The sequence below is a fragment of the Octopus bimaculoides genome, chromosome 16, assembly GCF_046866305.1.
Source record: "Octopus bimaculoides isolate indiv1 chromosome 16, ASM4686630v1, whole genome shotgun sequence".
NCBI classification, from domain to species: Eukaryota; Metazoa; Mollusca; class Cephalopoda; order Octopoda; family Octopodidae; genus Octopus; species Octopus bimaculoides.
In genome coordinates this window covers 36362678-36375177 of record NC_142943.1, presented here as the reverse complement: position 1 = coordinate 36375177, position 12500 = coordinate 36362678, and the positions used below count along the sequence as shown (strand labels likewise).

The following is a 12500-nucleotide window of genomic DNA, read 5'->3' as shown; positions in this document are numbered from 1 at the left end:
TATACTTTATATTTCGATACAACAGTATCCTTCGACTAATTTAAACCTTTAAATATATTGGTTACTAGTAAAGACACTAACAAAACTAGACGTCGAAATGAATGTTGGATTGAATAGCAAGTGAGCGCTGACGGGGCAGCGCAACAAAAATAAACATATGTTCTGTCCGTATATGTATCTACTGAGTTTCATAAAACGTGTCCTTCAATGATATCTACCATTAAAACGCTGCAATCATTGGCAGTGAACTTTCAAGGGACAACCATCGAAAAATACACTGTCTTGGTGTTTTAAAGTCTGATCAATGAATCATGAAACTTTCTTGTGTAAAAAACATTTACATCAACGTTCGATTTCGGAATCGTGTTTTTTTTTTTTTTATAATTTGTATATTTATTGTTTTATATATTTTACTAAAATATATGTTATTACGATTTTTGTTTACTTTTTTATTGCCTAATTCTCCGAAAACGATGTCAAATGACACGAATATGTGTATAATGTTAAACAGAAACTTTCTGTGTTTATTGCGTTGAATATATGTATGTATGCTTGTACACATGTATGTATTTAAGTATGTCTTACTCTTTTTCTATATGTGTGTCTCTCTCTATGTGTGTGTGTGTGTTTGAGTGTGCGCGCGCATAAATATATATATATATATATATATATATATATGCTTATATACACATATAGACACACACACACACACACATATATATATATATATATATACATATATATATATATATATATATATATATATATATATATATATATATATATATATATATATATATATATATATATATATATATATATATATATATATATACACTCATATAACATATGTGTTTTTATATATATATATATATATATATATATTTTATATATATATATATATATATATATATATATATATATATTTATATATATATATATATATATATGTACTTACATACATATATGTGTGAGTGTTTGTGTGTGTGTTTGAGTCTCTGTGGTGTGTTTAAGAATGTATGTATACGTACTTATACCTACGTAGTGACATTCTAATACACATTCCACAGACACACATGGCGCACATATAAATAATTAAAAATACATTACATCGGATTTAGTCAACTAACTTGAAATGCAGTGTGGTTTCAGCTTTTAAACATTTGTCAGAATTTCCACTTCAAAGACACAAAACCCAACAAGAACCAGCAATACAACAAACAAGTAAAAAAAATCTGTTATGTTTATTTCTAGGTGAAATAAAGTTTCCTTGATTCGGCAATTTAATTTGGTTAACAAATTTGTGTGTTATTGAAGTATGTACACCTGACATACTATCAGCTTTTGTACTTTTAGAAGTTTTTTAATTACTTCTACGTTGATTAGTCTAACTAATGCATCATTCATCTGTTTTTGAGATCGGATGTAGTTTATATAATAATCGACGCCCCCGTCTTAGTGATCGTGTGGAGGAGAAATTAAATGGGCAGCTATTTCAAACTTCAGTTCCATCATGGAGGGAAATATAATATGTTGCTTCGTTTATGTTTTTGATATTTAAAAAATTTTGCGTTTCGTTGTTTTTGTTTTCTATGATAATGTTGTTGTTTAGCGCGTCGTCGAGCAGAGCTTTATGATCGAAGGCATTCCAGGCATCATATATTTCCAGGAGGATCTGGGGCTACTTAATTTCAAGGGAGGTTTCCAATTTTTCAGACGCTTGGTTGAATGTTGACGATTTGGTTACTTTAGTGATTTGAATAACCGTCGAAAAAACTGTCTTATTGACACGACATAGGAAATCTGATATATATATATAAACATAGATACACACCCATACACACACATACATATGTATACATATACGTGTGTATGTGTGATGGCCGTGCATATATGCGCGTGCGTATGTATGTATATATCTGTATTTCTATATATATAGAATTGATTAGAATTCGGATGTCACAATTATTTGATGAATGAGGAGTAACAAAGATATATTCATGAAAATTATCCGGTAGAAAATAACTGATTCTTGTCTGCAAGAATTTTGATTTGCATAACATGAATTAAGGAATCAACGTTATGTGTTTTGGAATATACAGACAATTTAAACTGCATTTAGAAAAGGGTTTTGCGCCTGATGAGGTTGAAGTCAGTTATATACAGGCTCCGTCGTTTGGGCCACAGCAGTGTTTTCTCTTGTCTTATTTTCTAAAGTTATTATGATGGCCTCTGTCCTACTCTTCTTTTCTACACTCAATACCCCTGTTGTGTACAGCACTTCTGGCCACACGCTTATCACTATTCCCAAATTATTTTTCTCAGAACGCGGCCTTATCATATGTCTCCGTGTGGGCTTCATTTAAAAAGTTCAATAAAAACATTAATGGCACCAATTTCACTGATCCATGAGAGAACAAAGTCTTTGAACAAGTTTTAGGAAGCGAAATTCGAATTAATTCCTGAATTCAAATTTTATCTAACAGCACTCAATTTTGAATTCGTTCAGATTTTAGAAAATTAATTTTCGCTCTAAGTTCAAATTTTGTTTTCATATCTTCGGTTTGAAATTATAATTTTAAAAACATGTGGTGAAAATTTAACTCGAAATGTAACCTGATATTTTAACGTTTCATTTGCGCATAACAGCATAATCTATCAAATACTTAATGTTTCTCTTCTTTTTATTACAGATTGCTTAATATTTCATCGGAATCGTATGTGTGAAGTCGGAAGAAAATACTGCTGAAAGATCTTTCCTACTTTCTTATAAAACCATGACTATTAAAATGATTTGAAACTGTTTGTTGTTTACGATGTGTTTGTTATTTGCGATTATTTCGATTCCGAAGTCACCCTAAATGCATAGCGTTCTGAATTCAAATTACGATAAGGTCGACTTTGCCATTTATCCTTTCAGGACCTATGAGTACCAATCAAGCATTAGGATGATGTAATCGTCTAGAGCCCCTTCTTCCAATAAAAATCTCAAGGCCATGCACCAATAATAGAAAGAAAATCTCAATTATATTTTTGAGTTCCTTCCATGGTTAACAAGTTGGCTCCCACAAAATCCATTGCAGGTTGTCGTGGTACGTTAACAAGACCTATACGATCTTAACGTGGCTCGTTTCATAATTCCTTTTCTATGAGCTTAGATTACGATAGCTTAAATGTTGGATTGTGGCTCACCATAAAAAAATTTCTTTCTATATTTTGCCACCTTTTAACATGTTTGCTTTTATTTTCTCATTTTCATCTTATCGGGTATCATCATTCAATTTGAGTAGACAGAAACTATAATTTCGGAAAACAGGAGGTAACAAACAAACCACAATGGGTCGTGGATAAAAGTACTCACATATAATATAGTGAAAAACATATGCTGCTTATTTCATAATTGATTAAGATACAGTATTGTGGCTTAGATACAGTATTGTGGCTGCACTTGACTATTTACATTATTTTATCACCCTGGAAAGATGAAATACAAACTTGACGGCAGTGGGATATGAACTCAGTACACGAAAATCAGGAACAAATACTGCAAGTTATTTTGACTGACACTCTAGCAAACCTGTCAATTCACTTTCTTCTTTACTGCATTGGTATATATTGATCATAAGAAGATCAATAAAGATCAACAGAAAGGTAAGTTTACCTCGATGGAATTTAAACTTAGATCCTAAATATGTAAGAACGTTTTAGCAATCCATCAATAATTAATTTACGAGATTCTTTCGTAATTTACATCCTTAACATCTCTAATTAGCAATCAAACCAGAAAACACGCTAACTATTATTAGAGCTTGCGTGTTTTGCAAAACTGTGTTTATTTCTGAATGTATAGAACGGTAATGAAAATGAGTGAGTAGGTGGAGATTTCTTTCTGCAGTAGAAAACTGATATTTTAGCTTCACAATACAAAAGAGGAGTATTGCTGTGGTAGGAGGTCACTTGACCTAAAAATGTAATTCAATATTATGGCGTAAAGGAAAGTTCATTACTTCTATATACGTACATACCGTATATTATTTCTTTCAAATTTTGGTACGAGAACAGCAATTTCGAGGGAGTACTCAACTGGAACTTACTTCATCATCTCCAAAAGGATGAATGGCAAAGTCGACCTCGCAAAGCGTAGAGACAAACGAAATCCGGAAAGCATTTCATGCAGCTTGCTAACGATTCGGCCAGCTGGCGACTTTCATATCGTATGATATTGATATCAATTGTATACTATATTTGTCATTAGTAAGATACTGGTCCCACAGACAACCATCGCCTTTTTCTATCCACGGCGTTTTAAAACCAATATTTACATATTATTTTTTTTATAGCTTTGATGTTTTTAGAGGTACACCTTTAAAAAAAAAATTATGTTCTCGGAGGTTAAATTTTTATGAGGCTAACTGACATAGAAATTACAATATCGTGGTAATTCATCTCAAATTTATCAGTGATATTATTAGTATGAAAAAGTGAACGTTAGAAAATTTTTTGGACGGAGAGTGTCTCTTGGCGATACGAATCTGTCATCAATTATTTAACTTTTAGTACTCCACCCCGCGAGCTGACAAAATTGTTAGCACATAAGACGAAATACTTAGTGGTATTTCCTCCAGTCATTTATATCCTGAGTTCAAAACCCACTGAAGTCAATTTGCTTGTCATTCATTCGGGAGCTCGAAAATAAAATAGTATCAAGTACTAGAGTTGATATAATCTTTTTGTCCCATTAATAACATAAATTAGTAAGTCTAGTTCTATCAGCAAATTGAGGGCTTGAATTTGGGAACAATTGGTTGGTAACAACGCTATCAGTTAAAAGATAGGTAGATGAAGACGTATTAGTATCACCGGAGGTCCTACGAGGAATTTAATATAATATTCATTGCGATGACGACGATAATGAGGAATAATTATAAAGTTGATTGACTTAGAGAATGGATTACAAATATTTGATATTGAGAGATTTAAAGAATAAATCAAATGATTCTAAGGTCGACGGATTAAAAGAGGATCGATCATAAGACTATCAGCTCAATAAATAATGGGTATAGAGATTAATATTTCTATATTATAAGTATATCCATAGTTTTCTTTATCATACATCCATTCATACATACATACATACATACATACATACATACCTACATATACATATATATATATATATATATATATATATATATATATATATATATATATATATATATATATATATATATATATATATATTACACACACACACTTATGCGAATAAATTTTAAAATTGTCAGTTCTTGAGAAATGATAGGTGGCTTAGAAATTGACTAGAGTTGAGTACGAAGAACAGATTATAGAAAGAATGGAATGAAAGAAGATTATAAGATTGGTAGAGTGTTAAAATAGATTGCAAAATTGAAATACATGTGGGGTAGGGGAAATTATTAATGCTACAAATGAAAGCAATTCTACTACCTAGCACACGCACACACACACACGTACAAACATACATACATATACCTCCTCCTTCTAATCTTAATCCCTTCCGTCTCTTTCTCCTCCTCCTCCTCCTCCTCCTCCTCCTCCCAATCCTCCTAACACTTCTCTTCCTCAACCTCACAATCATCATCATCCCAATCCCTGTTGTCCCCCTCCTCTTATTCCTCTTCACCATCAGCTTAATCCTTCAGCTGAACCTTCCTCCTCCTCTTCTCCTCCCCCCTCCCCTCCCCCTCCTCCTCTTCCACCTCCTCCTCCTCCTCCTCCTCCTCCTCCTCCTCCTCCTCCTCCTCCTACTACTACTACTACTACTACTACTACTACTACTACTACTACTACTACTACTACTACTACAGCTGCTGCTGCTGTTGCCACTACCGTTGCTGCTGCTGGTTCTAAAGCTGCCGCTGCAGGAACTTCTCTTGTTGCTGCTACTTCCACTACTGCTACTTCCACTACTGCTACTACTATATAGCTGCTGTTACTTGTGAAACTGTTATCGCTGCAATAACTATCGTTTTTCTTATTGTTTTTTTTTCTTACATCATTTGTGACCTACCAGTTCTATGGTCAAAAGTGATCCAACCGTGCCGATCCGGTAGATTAGCCGAACTGTCAAGAATAAGCTACCAAGTGGTTCTTCTAGCTTTTTGCGTTCTGATGTCAATCATTATCAGCGGTCCTGAAGCTGAGATTTTTCTGGAACAACATCGGTGTCGTACAGAGAAGAGATTTGCCAGCATCTGCTAGTCTTTACAAAAAAAAGGGGGGGGGGGAACAACACAGAAAAAATATAACACTGATGGGTCTGTGGGGAAAGGCTTCTTTAGGAGTCATGTGGTCTTGGGTTCCATCTCATGGTAGCGTACGTACTTTGTCTTCTGCTGTAGCCCTGGGCCGGCCAGAGATTTGTGAATATATTTGGCAGAAGGAAACTAGAAAACGCTCGTCGTGTCTGAGCAGGTATCGTCAAACTTTTGGCAAATTTTGATGCCGATTCTCTGCTCATCTTCCTCTGTCATGATCAATGCGTCGATCACATATTACACTTGTTCCTACCAAGCACTGCTGTAAACGGAGAAACTGAGCTACAACGTTAAGACTTGGTGCACTTGCACAGCGGAATTCAGGGAAAATCTTTGTCAAGCGACTTTACGTACTTTAGCTTCGTTACTATGGCAACGGTCGTGATATTTATTGATCAGACTACGTGTATATGTGTGTGTGTGTGTGTGTATATGTATATGGATATATGTATATGTGTATATGCATGTGTGTATAAATATATATATATATATATATATATATATATATATATATATATATATATATATATATACAACAGAAACAGGAAGTAAGAGTGAGAGAAAGTTGTGGCGAAAGAGTACAGCAGGGTTCACCAACATCCCCTGCCGGAGCCTCGTGGAACTTTTTAGGTGTTTCCACTCAATAAACACTCACAACGCCCGGTCTGGGAATCGAAACCATGATCCGATGACCGCGAGTCCGCTGCTCTAACTACTGGGCCATTGCGCCTCCACCCCCCCCCCCCCCACACACATATATATATATATATATATATATATATATATGTATGTATGTATGTATGTATATATATATATATATGGAGCAGTGGTGGTGTGGCGCGCGGACCTTTATAAAGAGGAAGCGCTCAGCCAGCTTCACAATCCCCTCTTCTACCGCCTCCTCCCCTCCGACCCCACCCCCTCCTACCAACGGCTTGTGTCCTCCACAATCCATGACCTCATCTCCTCCTCTGCTCTCCCCGCTACCGCCACCAACCTCATCGTCCGCACACCCCGCACCTCCTCCATCTACTTCCTTCCCAAGATCTACAAACCTAAAAACCCTGGCCGCCCCATTGTCTCTGCTTGCAATTGCCCCACCGAACTCATTTCAAAATACCTCGACCATATCCTATCCCCGTTAGTTGCTGCCCTCCCATCCCACATACACGACACCAACCATGCCCTTCGCCTCTTCAATTCCTTTTCTTTCCCTCATGGCCCCTCACACCTCCTCTTCACCCTGGACATCAAATCCCTATATACCGTGATTCCACACAACGATGGTCTCTCAGCTCTCCAATACTTCCTTGACCGCCGCCCTGACCCAGCACCTAGCACCCCTACCCTGCTTCGTCTGGCAGAACTCGTCCTCACTCTCAACTGCTTCACGTTCGCCGGAGATAGCTAACAAGAATTCTCTGGGGTCGCGATGGGAACGAGAATGGGGCCCAATTCCGCCAACCTCTTTGTTGGTTACATTGAGGCCCAAGTATTCTCCCAATTCTCCGGTCCGACCCCGGAACTATACGGTCGCTACATAGATGACTGTATAGGAGCCACCTCCCTCTCCCGCGAACAGCTCTGCCTTTTCATCTCCTTCCTCTCTAACTTCCACCCTGCTCTTGACTTTACTTCTACCATCTCTGACACCTCTGTTAACTTCCTCGACATCTCTCTTTCCATCAACCCCCCCCTCCAACTCTCTAACTACCTCCGCCTTCTTCAGACTCACTGACTCCCACCTCTACCTCAACTTCTCCTCCTCCCATCCATTCCACACCAAACGGGCCAGCCCCTACTCCCAGTTCCTCCGCCTCCGACGTTTGTGCAGCCTGGACCAGGCTTTCGAGACCCAGTCCCAGTATCTTGCTCGTCTGTTCATGCATAGAGGATACCCCTCCCACCTTGTCCAATCCGCCCTCGCCCGCGCTCGTCGAATCGACCGCACCAATCCCCTAACCGTACCCCCTTCCCACTCCGTTTCCACCCTGCCACCCTACCCCTTCGTCGGAGGATCCTACGGGCCTTCCGTCGCCTCCAGCTCGATCTCACTACCCACCCCATTTTCCCCAACCCACCCCTATCCTCTTTCAAACGCGCCCGCAACCTACGCGATCTACTAGTCCGCAGTACCTTCTCCTCTTCCTCCCCACCCCTACCCGGCTCCTTCCCGTGCTCCAGATCCCGTTGTCACACCTGCCCCTTCATCACCAACACTACCTCTGTCACAGGGTCGAACCGTTTCACCGAACACCTAAGGGACTTTCGGCTAGGTTCGGACTCCCCCGTCGCCCGTCACTTCCACTTGGTCAACCACTCTCCCTCTAACATCTCCGTTTTTGGCCTCGCCCTGTACCATGGGTCCACTCCCTCGCGACTCCACTTGGAGCAACGCTATATTTTTAACCTTAATTCTTCTTTCCCCTTCGGACTCAACGCAGCCCCCTCCTCCTTATGACTCTCCCCTTTACGTCTATGCAACACTTTTCTTTATTTTTTATTTTTTATTTTTCTTTTTTTACCCCCCCCCCTCGTCCCCTTTACATACATACATACATACATACATACATACATATTCCATTATTCTCTTGTTATTACAGTCACTACATTTTTCCACTTTTTATCTCACCCCTTCCTACACGCACACATACCCAAACAAAAAAAATACACGCATCCATACACACACATGTAAGCACACCAACCCCCCAACACACCACACACACACAACACATATGCATGCACTCACACGCTCAGACTCACTCACACACTTATACAAACGCACATACACACGCACACTTGCGCATACACACACACGCTAACAATCACGCAAACACACACACACACATACACCCAAGCATACACACCCTTGCACACATAACCCACATATACCCCCATCCACAAATACCTCCCGCATACCTGACAACCCTGACAACCCATACATACCCCCATTCACACATACCTCACATACCTCCCATACACCTACATACACCCCTCCCACACACCTTACATATATACCGCCCACATACATGACAAACATACATGCGCGCCCTCACACACACATATAGACGAACGCACATATATACACACACACACCCATATATACGCGCACACCTACATACACAGCCGCATACACATGCACACACATACACACAGGAGTGCACACACAAAATAACACACATACCTGGCACACATCCTTACGCTCTAACACACATACGCACGCACACACATAAACACACACATACACACCTCTCACATACACAAAACCACACACATACACAACACACATACACATATACACACATGCACACACGCACACACACCTCTCACATACACAATACTCACTCACATACATAACACACACGCACGCACAAAAAATATACACACACGCGCGCACACACGCACTCGGAAACACACATACAGACACACATAAACACACATAAACACACATAAACACACACACACACGTACCTAACACTCACAATCCCACACACACACGCACATCCACACACATACACACACGCACACACCCACATACACACACACACGCACACACATTTCTCACCAACACTACACACTCACACAGACACGCATACAATCACACACACATGGGCATAAACAACACACGCACATACAATAGCAAACGCACGCACACACACGTACACAGCAACGCACATATACACAACATACACATACACACAAACACACACGCACGCACAAAAACATACACATACACACACGCGCACATACAAAATACACACACACACGTACACGTACCAACACCTACGACCCCACACAAACACGAACACACACACACTCAAAAAACCGCCTGTTGACCTTCAACCTAACACTGTCTATAAGCATTCACTAACCATTCCCGCTACTAATTCCTTCCACTACGTCATACACACACATACACACACAAACACACTAACAGATAAACAACCAAACCATGCACACACACACACACACACACACATACATGCGCACACACACGTTCTGTTATCACACACACACTCGCAGACTCTCGCGCACGCACATATATTCATCTCCCTTTTTCACTCTCCTGTCTTAGAAAGAACTTTTCCCCCACCACCTCCTCTTCCAGTCTTTTCACAATGTAACCTCGTGGGCATCGGTACCATTTTCCTCTTTCTCCGTTTTTCCATTCTCCGAACTTTCCATCTCCGACGAAGGGCTACGCCCGAAACGTCATACACTCTCTCTTTCCTTTCCCGAGCGTCCAATAACACTATCCGTATCACGTCCTCACTTTGTTGTTTTTTTGTTATTGTTTTTTGAACTTATATATATATAATCTTTCAGTAAAGCTGCTAAAGTCCAATCACATGAGCATATGCAACAGGAGCACTACCACCACCACCACTACTACCACCACCACCACCACCACCACTAACACCAGTACCAGTGGAAGGGAGTTAACATTCTAACACCCTGATGTCTAGACCAGGGAAGAATATTTTACTCTCAGTTACATAATGCTCCAGAAACTGGAACAATCTCTCACACCGGGTGTTTGAAGGCTTCTGATAGTCATTTGGGGGTGGGGATGTGGGACCTACATTTGTAGCGTACTGAAGTATGTGGCGTTTAGTACTGTATATTTCATGTGAAATGTTGAAGAAAGAATTAGTTTTGTTGCTATTGTTTAGCCTAAAAGAAAACTGATCGAGCGAGAGCTTTGATCAAAAGCATTCGAACCGGATTCACACACTTTATTCTGGCACAGATGTATTCTTTTTGATTAGAGATACAACAGAATGAACCCAATGAGATATAAAGAGGTGCTGGGTTTGTAAATAAGATAAGAATAGTGGAGATAGAAACTATACTTAGAGCCATAAAAGGTGTAATAAAAGAAAAAAATGAATAATAAAAGAAAAATGATATTATGTATATATATATATATATATATATATATATATATATATATATATATATATATATATATTATATATATATATATATATATATATATATATATATATATATATATATATATATATATATATATATATATATATATATATATATATATATATATATATATATATATATATATATATATATATATATATATATATATATATGTATGTGTGTGTGTGTGTGTGTGTGCATGTGTATATATATATATATATATATGTGTGTGTGTGTGTGTATTAATTCTAGTTAAAAGTCTTCATAAGTGCTTTTCTCAACAAGAGTACATTTCCAAATCCCTTCTTTTGTAAGAAAATTCTAAATATAAAAGAAAACGATTATCTCAAGAAATCTATTTTATCTCGGACTTATTCAACGACGTGCATTGTGTAAAAGGAAGCTAATGCCTCTCCTCCTCCTCCTCCTCCTCCTCCTCCTCCTCCTCCTCCTCCTACTACTACTACTACTACTACAATTGCATTGACTCTTTGTTTTGTTTTTTTGTACTACATCAGCTCTAGTTCAGTAGACATATTGTGAATGATGATCCAGCCGCGAACCTTCTGATTTTTTTCTATTTTCGGAAATTGTAAGTCTATATTTTGATTTAGGATGAGGTTTGATAAAGATGGATCATGTATTCTATCACATTGCGAAGCTAGGCAAAGCCGCCCTCATCAGCATATTACGATCATTGATGCTGCTGTTGTTTTTGCTGTTGTTGTCGTTCTCGTTTAAATCCTGCCCAATCGAACGTACGTAAATTCTGTGGGTTTTCCAGACATAACCACCACATCCTTGTCTATCATGTACCAATTGGTTCTGTGTGCCTTTTCATTTGTTTTATGATTGTAACTTTTAATTGGAGGTAATATTTTGGTTACTATTTCGTGCAAGTCGAAACTAACAGCATAAATTGTCACCTATTAATTCGCTAAGAACTAGAAGGTATTATCACCGTAAGAAAAAATTCAGCGCGTTTTTATGGCGTCGGTACCAATACACTGTCTTCATTGAATTTTCACGTCAATAACCTGAAAAACTCCCTGTACTCAATTAATACTATTTCTTATACCGTTTAAAAATGAAAGGCAAAGACAACCTCGGTGTCGATTTGTTCGACTAAAGACAGTGCTCCAGCATGGTCACAGACAAATGACTCAAAGAAGTAAAAGAATAAAAGAAAGAATAAAAGGGTAAGCATATCAAAAGGGGTCTGTGGGAAAACTCGTTTAAATAAAAGGGTTGGGAACCACTGGTCTACTC

The 12500-nt window shown here is 38.3% G+C and overlaps 1 long non-coding RNA gene across 1 annotated transcript in view; it reads left to right on the top strand.

Moving 5' to 3' along the window:
• LOC128249670 (uncharacterized) overlaps nucleotides 1-2805 on the top strand; it is a 54124-nt gene extending 51319 nt beyond the window's left edge. The window contains exon 2 of the long non-coding RNA XR_008265784.2: nucleotides 2694-2805. This is a non-coding gene — a long non-coding RNA (uncharacterized LOC128249670). The remainder of the gene's footprint in view (nucleotides 1-2693) is intronic.
• The last annotated feature ends 9695 nt before the right edge of the window (nucleotides 2806-12500 follow it).